General features: G+C 47.6%; 1 pseudogene; it reads left to right on the top strand.

Annotated features, from left to right (window-relative positions):
- Positions 1-8,100: 8,100 nt before the first annotated feature.
- Positions 8,101-8,448, top strand: LOC140428766 (large ribosomal subunit protein eL33-like; annotated as a pseudogene).
- The last annotated feature ends 1,852 nt before the right edge of the window (positions 8,449-10,300 follow it).

The raw sequence follows: 10,300 nt of genomic DNA, 5'->3' as shown, positions 1-10,300 counted from the left end.
CTTTTGTGTCAGGTATCTGGTCTACTATTGTTTGCTTGAGATCTCTCTAGGTTTATAATACTCTACACTTCTTGGTCAATGATACCCGTTGAGGATTGCTTTGGCAATTTCCCAGATTAGGGTTCAAGATGCAAAACCCACCAAAACTATTTTCTGTAAAAATGAAAAATCCTACAATCTATTTAAAATTTTGCTTCAAGGTCTTCAAAGTAGCTCCATTGCAAAAGTTCTTTGGTAACTCAGACATTAACCGTAAAGTCTATACAAGTCTGAGTGCCTCTCTTCTGATCCCAGCAGTAAGATGCTCCTCTGTTATTAGGACTTTCTCACTGGGGTCAGTGACAATAAAGGTTTTGACCTCCATCAACCTTGGTGGAATGTTGCACAATAATAGCATCATGTTTGCATCCTGGATAACAACCTCTTAGTCAAAAATCAAAAAGGGTGACAGTACAAGGTACAGTGACTGAGGGGAGCTCAGTGAACAGGCCCAGTAATACTAAACGGAATAAAACGGGAAGTAAAAACATTAATGGTAAGCAACGCGGCAGGTTGTTACATGAAGATATGGGTTCAACGACAAGGAAAATTAGGAGAAAGGTTAAGAGGAAATATAACTTAGGAGAGGTTACTGATCGAGGTGTTAAGATTCAGAACAGAGGTAAAAAAGCCAACATAAGGGTACTTTACCTGAATGCTCGTAGTATTCGGAATAAGGTAAATGAGTTGATGGCACAAATCATCGTGAATGACTATGATTTAGTGGCTATTACTGAAACATGGTTAAAGGATGGTCACGACTGTGAGTTAAATATCCAAGTGTATCAAACTATTCGGAAGGACAGAGTGGATGGTAAGGGAGGTGGTGTAGCTCTGTTTTATAAGGATGACATCCGGGCAATAGTAAGGGATGACATCGGTGCTATGGAGGATAAGGTTGAATCCATTTGGGTGGAAATCAGGAATAGTAAGGTGAAAAAGTCACTGATAGGAGTAGTCTATAGGCCACCAAATAGTAACATTATGGTGGGGCAGGCAATGAACAAAGAAATAATGGATACATGTGGAAATGGTGCAGCAGTTATCATGGGGGATTTCAATCTACATGTCGATTGGTTTAACCAGGTCGGTCAAGGTCGCCTTGAGGAGGAGTTTATAGAATGTATCCACGATAGTAGGCCAGTGAGCCTAACTTCGGTAGTAGGGAAGATGCTGGAATCAGGAAGAAATAGCGAGGCATCGGGATGGAAATTGTCCCATTGGGCAGATAGCATGTGTTCATAAAGGGCAGGTCGTGCCTAACTAATTTAGTGGAATTTTTTGAGGACATTACTAGTGCGGTAGATGACGGGGAGCCAATGGTTGTGGTATATCTGGATTTCCAGAAAGCCTTTGACAAGGTGCCACACAAAAGGTTGCTGCATAAGATAAAGATGCATGGCATTAAGGGTAAAGTAGTAGCATGGATAGAGGATTGGTTAATTAACAGAAAGCAAAGAGTGGGGATTAATGGGTGTTTCTCTGGTTGGGAATCAATAGCTAGTGGTGTCCCTCAGGGATCAGTGTTGGGCCTACAATTGTTCACAATTTACATAGATGATTTGGAGTTGGGGACCAAGGGCAATGTGTTGAAGTTTGCAGACGACACTAAGATGAGTGGTAAAGCAAAAAGTGCAGAGGATACTGGAAGTCTGCAGAGGGATTTGGATTGGGTAAGTGAATGGGGTAGGGTCTGGCAGATGGAATACAATGTTGACAAATGTGAGGTTATCCATTTTTGTAGGAATAACAGCAAAAGGGATTATTATTTAAATGATCAAATATTAAAACATGCTGCTATGCAGAGAGACCTGGGTATCCGAGTGCATGAGTCGCAAAAAGTTGGTTTACAGGTGCAACAGGTGATTAAGAAGGCAAATTAAATGTTGTCCTTCATTGCTAGAGGGATGGAGTTTAAGACTAGGGAGGTTATGCTGCAATTGTATAAGGTGTGTTATAACCTGCCTACTTACCATTGGCTGGGGACTAATGACTATCCCACAATCTTGTGGGAGTATGAGCTTCCCCAATGAGGGGGGCGGAGAAACCACTAGTAAACTCCTAGTATAAATAAGCTGGCCAGTTCAGGAACCAGGAGGAAGGAGTATGTAGCAAGGGAAGTTACTGCTACTGTTATGTATATATGTTACAGTAAATAAATGTTATTACTTTGTATCCTTAAAACTCGTGCTGGACTCTTCGTGGCCCTTACAAAACTGGCGACGAAGGTAAAAGTGAATAGCTGTCTACACTGCTGAAGCCACCTCCCTGGATTTTTGTTGGATACAGGCTGGAAGTTGTTTCTATTATACCATGCCTCTGTACGGACGTTTGGATGTTTTTGATGCTGCTGGAAAGCTGGAACCAGTACATACAACGGATGCATTACTATTTCCGGGCAAACAATATCACCGAAAACGAGCGCCAGGTGGTCATATTGCTCACCGCCTGCGGCCCACATATGTTTGGGGTGATTAGGAGCCTTACGTACCCAGCTGCGCCGGACACCAAAACGTTTGATGAACTTGTGAATATAGTGGGGCAACACTTTAACCCAACCCCGTCCACGATAGTCCAGCGTTACCGGTTTAATACCGCTGAGAGGACCCCTAGAGAATCCCTTGCCGATTTTCTATCCAGGCTACGCAGGATTGTGGAGTACTGTGACTGTGGTGAGACCTTGTCAGAAATGTTACGCGACCGTTTGGTTTGCGGTATTAACAATGCAGCCACCCAGAGAAAGTTGTTAGCGGAGACAACATTGACTTTTCAACAGGCTATTCAAATAGTCTTGTCCCGAGAGAGCGCAGAGCGAGGAGTACAGGAGCTACACGGAATGGAAGGGCATGCCTTGGGGCGCAACCCTTTCCGTCCAAAAACGTCCCCCCGCACTCCTGCGGTACCTTGGGCGAGGCAACGTCCGGACCGAAGCCAGTGGCCATCGGACATTCTTCCGCGAAGGGCGCCTTCTCCAGAGCCAATGGATGAGGAGCCATGTCCGTGTCAGACTTGTAGGCGCCGACCCCGTCGCGGACGGCGGTCCTGGGGACGCCAGAGGCGCCGTCGTTCCGACCGAAACTGGGACCAGCCCAGGGGCCGTAACAGGGACGAGCCCAGAGGCCGTACCTTCCATGTGGATGAACCTGCGGCGACTACTCCTGAGGACATGGAGACGGAGGACGACTGCCTGCAGCTGCATTGTGTGGCAGCTCCCCGTGTGGCCCCCATTAAGGTGACAGTACGGGTCAATGGCCACCCGCTTGAGATGGAGTTGGATACTGGCGCAGCGGTCTCCGTGATCGCCCAGAGGACATTCGACCGCATCAAGCAGGGTATACAGACCCTTACATTAACCGACTCACAGGCCAGATTGGCCACCTACACGGGAGAAACACTGGACATTGCAGGAACTACAATGACCCCTGTTGTCTATGGACGCCAGGAGGGGCGTTTCCCACTTATCGTGGTGCGCGGCCAAGGGCCAAGCCTGTTGGGTCGGGACTGGTTGAGCCATTTGCGGTTGCAATGGCAGCACATCCTCCAAACAGTTTCTGAAGGGTTGACTGAGGTGCTAGGATGATACCCAGATGTATTCCAGCCTGGTTTGGGGAAAATAAAAGGGGCCGTAGCCCGTATCCAAGTTGAACCAGGAGCCACGCCGTGCTATTTCCGGGCGCGCCCAGTGCCTTACGCCTTGCTCGAGAAGGTAGAAGGGGAGCTCACTCGTTTGGAGAGTTTGGGTATTATCAGGCCCGTCCGTTTTGCTGACTGGGCAGCACCAATTGTACCTGTAATGAAGCCAGATGCCACAGTTCGCTTGTGTGGCAATTATAAACTTACAGTGAATACAGTTTCCCGACTCGACCAATATCCAATGCCACGCATAGAGGATCTCTACGCGAAACTTGCAGGTGGACTCTCGTTCACAAAATTAGATATAAGTCACGCCTACCTGCAGTTGGAGCTGGACCCTGCCTCCCGACCATATGTAACGATTAATACACACCGGGGCCTGTATGAATATACACGGTTGCCCTTTGGAGTATCCTCTGCCTGCGCAATTTTGCAACGTGTTATGGTGGGCATTTTGAGAGGTTTACCACGTGTGGCTGTCTACTTAGATGACGTTTTGATTACAGGGACGTCGGAGCAAGAACATTTGGAAAATCTGGAGGCTGTCCTTTGACGCCTTTCAGAGGCTGGAGTCCGTTTACGTCGCACAAAGTGCGTATTTCAGGCAAAGGAAGTAGTCTACTTAGGTTATCGGGTGGACCGCGAAGGTCTGCACCCCGTCGCAGAGAAGGTGCGTGCAATTCAACATGCCCCCGCCCCGACTGACACTTCGCATCTTCGTTCTTTTCTCGGTCTCGTAAACTATTACGGGAAGTTCCTCCCCAATCTGGCAACTACGCTGGCCCCTTTGCACCTTCTGCTAAAGAAAAATCACACCTGGGTTTGGGGTCAGCCGCAAGGAACCGCTTTCCGGCGGGTAAAGCAACAATTGTCGTTGTCTGGGTTACTGACCCACTATGATCCTGGAAAGCCTTTGCTCGTCACATGTGATGCATCCCCGTATGGTATTGGGGCCGTCCTGTCCCACAAGATGGAGAACGGGGCCGAGCGACCGATAGCTTTCGCCTCCCGCACATTGACTGCAGCGGAGAAAAAGTGTGCGCAGTTCGAGAAGGAGGGCTTGGTAGTGGTTTTTGCGGTGAAACGCTTCCACCAGTACATGTACGGCCGCCATTTCACTATCGTGACTGATCATAAGCCCCTGCTGGGACTTTTCAGAAAGGATAAGCCAATACCGCCCATTGCTTCTGCACGGATCCAGCACTGGGCTTTGTTGCTTGCTGCATACGAGTATTCTCTGGAGCACAAACCAGGTACGCAGATAGCAAATGCCGACGCACTGAGCCGATTGCCTTTATCGACCGGCCCCATGTCGACCTCCACGACCGGTGAGGTGGTTGCAACCCTAAATTTTATGGACATCTTGCCTGTCACGGCATCACAGATCCGTGAGTGGACCCAGACGGAGCCAGTCCTGTCAAAGGTTCGGCACATAGTCCTGTATGGTGGGCAGCATAGACAGCTCCCAGGCGAGTTGCGGGCATTTTCCTCCAAGCTGTCAGAATTAAGCGTGGAAGACGGCATCCTCTTGTGGGGGACGCATGTGATTGTCCCGGAAAAAGGCCAGGAGCTGATACTATCAGACTTGCACAATGGGCATCCAGGTGTGACCAAAATGAAAATGTTGGCCCGGAGTTATGTCTGGTGGCCAGGCATCGACACCGACATTGAGAAGGTGGCCCAAAACTGCTCCATTTGCCAGGAGCATCAGAAGCTTCCGCCGGCCGCGCCCCTACATCACTGGGAATGGCCAGGGCGGCCTTGGGCACGCTTGCATGCAGATTTTGCAGGCCCTTTTCAAGGATCCATGTTCCTTCTACTAATTGACGCCCAGTCCAAATGGCTAGAGGTGCATAAGATGCAGGGGACAACGTCCTGCGCAACAATTGAAAAGGTGCGTTTATCATTTAGTACGCATGGCCTCCCCGAGGTGCTGGTCACGGATAATGGCACTCCATTCACGAGTGAGGAGTTTGCTATGTTCACAAAGATGAACGGCATCCGCCATATCCGCACTGCCCCTTACCACCCGGCTTCAAATGGGTTGGCAGAGCGTGCAGTGCAGACATTCAAAAGAGGCCTAAAGAAGCAGTCTTCCGGATCAATTTTCACGAGACTGGCTCGCTTTTTGTTTACGTACAGGACCACCCCCCATGCAGTGACTGGGGCAGCTCCCGCAGAACTCCTAATGGGCCGGAGACTTTGCACCCGCCTTAGTATGGTTTTCCCGGACATTGGCGCAAAAGTACACCGCATACAAGAACGGCAGGGACAGGGATTTTCACGGCATCGTCCGATTCGGCAGTTTGCGCCCGGTGACCCAGTATTCGTTCGGAATTTTGCTGGTGGTGCCCAATGGGTTCCTGGTGTAATCTTTCGCCAAACGGGCCCTCTATCTTACCAAGTGCAAGCCCAGGGTCGTCTCCAGCGAAAACATGTAGACCACGTTCGGTCCAGAAGATCATCCCCTCAAAAAATTCCCCGCCCCCGGAGCTCATTTCAACAGCCGCAGAGACCAGAGACAAGGGAAGGTAGTCCCACAATTTTCCACTGGTGCCTCACTCGAAGCCTGCGCAGGTTGTTACAGGACCGAATGGAGATAGAGACGCTGACATGATGGAGGCAGCAGACTCTGACTCCGAGATGGAGACACAGGATGCATCAGAGGGGGAATCCTCAGGTCCACGGGCTGTGGATGTACAACCGCGCCGTTCATCACGGAAGCGCCGGTCTCCGTCTCGTTACACGCCGCCTGATCCAGCGCCGCGTGCAAATGGCGTCCGGCCTGTGGCCAAACGAGTCCGACGCCCTCCTTCGCCAGGGGCTTCGGTGGATTCCTTGGACTTTGAGGGGGAGGGATGTTATAACCTGCCTACTTACCATTGGCTGCGGACTAATGACTATCCCACAATCCTGTGGGAGTATGAGCTTCCCCAATGAAGGGGGCGGAGAAACCACTAGTAAACTCCTAGTATAAATAAGCTGGCCAGTTCAGGAACCAGGAGGAAGGAGTATGTAGCAAGGGAAGTTACTGCTACTGTTATGTATATATGGTATAATAAATAAATGTTATTACTTTGTATCCTTAAAGCTCGTGCTGGATTCTTCGTGGCCCTTACAAAAAGGTGTTAGTGAGGCCACACCTGGAGTATTGTGTTCAGTTTTGGTCTCCTTTCTTGAGAAAGAATTTACTGGCACTGGAGGGTGTGCAGAGGAGATTCACTAGGTTAATCCCAGAGCTGAAGGGGTTGGATTACGAGGAGAGGTTGAGTAGACTGGGACTGTACTCGTTGGAATTTAGAAGGATGAGGGGGGATCTTATAGAAACATATAAAATTATGAAGGGAATAGATAGGATAGATGCAGGCAGGTTGTTTCCACTGGCGGGTGAAAGCAGAACTAGGGGGCATAGCCTCAAAATAAGGGGAAGTAGATTTAGGACTGAGTTTAGGAGGAACTTCTTCACCCAAAGGGTGGTGAATCTATGGAATTCCTTGCCCAGTGAAGCAGTGGAGGCACCTTCATTAAATGTTTTTAAGATAAAGATAGATAGTTTTTTGAAGAATAAAGGGATTAAGGGTTATGGTGTTCGGGCCGGAAAGTGGAGCTGAGTCCACAAAAGATCAGCCATGATCTCATTGAATGGCGGAGCAGGCTCGAGGGGCCAGATGGCCTACTCCTGCTCCTAGTTCTTATGTTCCTCTGATTGGATATCACTTGAATATTAACTGAGTAAATCCCTTTTTCTTCTTGAAGGCTATTGCATTTTTAGTTGTTTATACAATATATATTTGGTACAATTTTGCTGGGCATTCCTACAAGCAGACACAACATGCATTACAAATTAGCATCAGCCTTTACAGATTACCATTGCTTCAGAGTACTCCAATTTGCATGACTATATTAAATGCTGTTATGTAATTACCTCTATTTTTGAACACTTAAGAGTAAGCATGAGAATATACACTCATCAGGTTTCAGATATTTTCCTGACAAGAATTCTGACACCAGCACAGATCTTTGTGCCATCTCCAGATCGTCCTGTCATCTGTAAAAAGTAACACCATTCCCTGCAGAACACCATTTGTAATTTGTTTACATACAGAGCAGCCACCATTAATGGCAACCTTCTGCCGATGAAAAGGCAATCAATTCCCTCGTCAACCCAGGATCTGCTCTCTGATCCCACAGGACCAAAGTTATCCTGTTCAACCACAGGTTGATCTATAGCTGTACCCCACCAATAGATTTGGCATTGAAATAAATTTAAGTGCGTAATGTTGCAGTACTTATCCACTAGTTTTGTTTTTCATTCACATGATGTGGGAATCGCTGACGAAGGCGGAATTTACAGCCCATTCCTTATTGTCATTGACAAGGTAATGGTGAATCACGGCAGATGATCCAGCTGCCCCAAGCATTCTCGCAATGCCTGGAAGATTATGATGTAAAGCCGTGTTTACTGGCTATTAACGAGGCCTTTGAAACCAAAGAGAACACACAGCTCTCCTGAAGATTGAGGGTATTTATTGCCGTGATGAAACAGAATTTTACCTGGGCAAGAGATGTGCTTATGTCTACAAAGCAAAGAACAATACTGTCACTCCTGGAGGTAAACCAAACAAGACTCGTGTCATTTGGGGTAAAGTGACCTGTGCTCATGGAAACAGTCGCATGGTGCATGCCACGTTCAGCAGTAACCTGCCCGCTAAGACTATTGGGCACAGGATTCATGTGATGATGTACCCATCAAGGATTTAAAACCCAACTGTGCATAAATTGCCAATAAATAGTAAAATGATCTAAAAAAAAAAAGAAGGTAATGGTGTGTTGTCTTCTTTTTTAAAGTATGTTTATTAAGGTTTTATATTTTGACAAACAACACAACAAAATCACAAGAAGCAGCACAGCAAGCAAAAAAAGGGCTAAGCATACATAGATACAGGGGGGACAAGAGAACAGCAGGATAACTAGCTTAATACCTAGACACAACTTGATGACAGTGATGCACTATCAATTACCACAAAGACGAGAGTAGTGGAACAATCGAGGCTTTATTGAGCAAGATGCGGTGCCTCCTGTAGCTGGAACCAGAATGGCTGCAGCACCGGCGAGCACACACATTTATACGCTGCCTACTGGGCGGAGCCAGCAGGCAGGGATTTACCCATGTACCTCGATTATACGAGCCTTACCGTAATACATATAGTATTGCTAGTGGTGACTACCACAGACAGTCGATCCTGCACCTCACCAACCACACCCAAGGCAGTACACCACCCCATTTACTCTCAAAAAAAGATCACACCAGCCCCAGCTGGGAAGACCCCCTGACTGAAGAGAAGGAGAAAGACCACTGGACCGGACCAGGATTTATAACAGCACACTGCTCATCCAGATGAAGCGAAGAAGAAAAAAGGCAGGAATGCCCGAGCTGACCTAGGAATATAAGCCACTGACACGCACTGCATGCCATCACAAGAAGGATATTAATAATCTTTATTCGTGTCACAAGTAGGCTTACATTAACACTGCAATGAAATTACTGTGAAAATCCCCTAGTCACCACACTCCAGGTACACAAAGGGAGAATTCACCTAACAGTACGTCTTTCGAGACTTGTGGAAGGAAACAGGAGCACCCGGAGGAAACCCACGCAGACACGGGGAGAACGTGCAGACTCCGCACAGACAGTGACCCAAACCGGGAATCGAACCTGGGCCCCTGGCGCTGTGAAGCAACTGTGCTAACCACTATGCTACCGTGCAGCCCATGAAATCAGAGACTCAAACACTGCTTCCACATGGAAAGCCTAACCACAGCGAGGAGGATACTGAGGAGACCACCATATAAAACCTCTTGGAGGAGGGCACCTAACTCCCTCATCAAACCTACCCGCACACGAGGGAAGGGCTCTAACACGGCATGCATGGTAAACAGTCTCTCTCTCTCTCTTCAAATACTAGTCAAGTCTTGATCAAACCCACCCCCGCATGCACCGCCACCCAATTCCTACTATTCTAATAGCTCTAAAAAAACAATCAAACCTCAAGGAAAAGTCAGAAGAAACCCAGTTCTCCCCAGGATACATAATATGCCAGGCCATTGAAGGAGACAAGCACAAATTCTTAAATTCAAAATAACAAATAGCAAAATTAAAAGCTTAAAGGTTTTCTCAGTGAGGACTAAACTAACCATATCATCCAAATCCACACCAACCAACCATCCGTCACCCTGCTATGGTTTCACTCTTCCTCATTATAAATGCGATAAGGAGCATCGAAAAAGCACTCCTGTTAGCGGGAGAGGATCTCAAAGAAATCACTCAACGTCCAGGGCTACTTTCTGGTCCTCGGATCAAACGGTTTACTTCGTCGGTGGGGAGATGGCGTCTGTTAAAGTCCCAGACCGTCTCCCCGCTGAGCAAAGGAAAACATCCATTCTTACACATTTTTCAAAACAGCTACACAGCCCATTTCGGCTGGACCTTGTCCAATAATATTGATTATAGATTACGTACATTAGTTATATTTCCAATTAAATTTGACATTAGGTGAAGTGGGTTGGCCCCTTACTAGTCCCTGACTTCATGAAGAAGTCACTCATACTAACTGTTAAAGTTATGTCT

Source organism: Scyliorhinus torazame, chromosome 8 (assembly GCF_047496885.1).
Source record: "Scyliorhinus torazame isolate Kashiwa2021f chromosome 8, sScyTor2.1, whole genome shotgun sequence".
NCBI classification, from domain to species: Eukaryota; Metazoa; Chordata; class Chondrichthyes; order Carcharhiniformes; family Scyliorhinidae; genus Scyliorhinus; species Scyliorhinus torazame.
This window is presented reverse-complemented; position numbering and strand designations above follow the sequence as displayed.